The sequence below is a fragment of the Triticum dicoccoides genome, chromosome 1B (genome assembly GCF_002162155.2).
Source record: "Triticum dicoccoides isolate Atlit2015 ecotype Zavitan chromosome 1B, WEW_v2.0, whole genome shotgun sequence".
Lineage (NCBI taxonomy): Eukaryota > Viridiplantae > Streptophyta > Magnoliopsida > Poales > Poaceae > Triticum > Triticum dicoccoides.
Window position 1 is genome coordinate 403,722,868 of NC_041381.1, and position 878 is coordinate 403,723,745.

The following is an 878-nucleotide window of genomic DNA, read 5'->3' on the forward strand; positions in this document are numbered from 1 at the left end:
ATGAACAGGACCCCCGTTTCGACCATAGGGCTCCAACACAAGTCCGTTTCGTCCGTTTTGCAGTACGCCACACCCCTCCTGATCAACAGGACCCCCGTTTCGACCGTAGGAGGTCCGTTTCGTCTGTTTTGCGGTACGCCACACCCCTCCCGATCAATAGGACCCCCGTTTTGACCGTAGGAGGTCTGTCTCCTCCGTTTTGCGGTACGCCACACCCCTCCCGATGAACAGGATCCCGTTTCGAACGTGGCCGGTCGAACAGAAGGTCGTTTCCTCCGTTCTGCGGTACGCCAGGCCTCGTTTCCATCGCCTGTTCCATCCAAGCCCTCCCGATGAACATGACCACGCATTTCGTTCCGACCCAGACGGTTGGCTCCCACGCGTTCCGTTGCCTCCCGATGAACACGACGCATTCCATTGCCTCCCCATGAACACGACGCATTCTGTTGCATCCCCATGAACACGACGCATTCTGTTGCCTCCCCATGAACATGACGCATTCTGTTGCCTCCCCATGAACATGACGACGACGCTGTTTCTCCGTTCCGACCCAACCATGTACACGAGCCCTGGCCGTACGTATGCGCGAGTAGGCGTTCGAGACCCCGCCCGTATGTATGTACGTGGTCGTATTTTCTTTCTTGCACCCTGGCTGTTGTACGTACGTGTAAATGTTACATGTGCACCTCTACTACGACACGTACGTGCCTCTACATCGACCAGTATGTACGTACACGTTCGCGACCAGAATGACAACGCTACGTACGCTTCGACCAGGTGGATCTCGACTGTCAGGCAGTTCCTTGCATGCGAAGATGTAGCTGGTGGGTCCCAGCAGTCAGGGGGCGAATCGTTTTTTTTTGCCCGGACGCACTTCC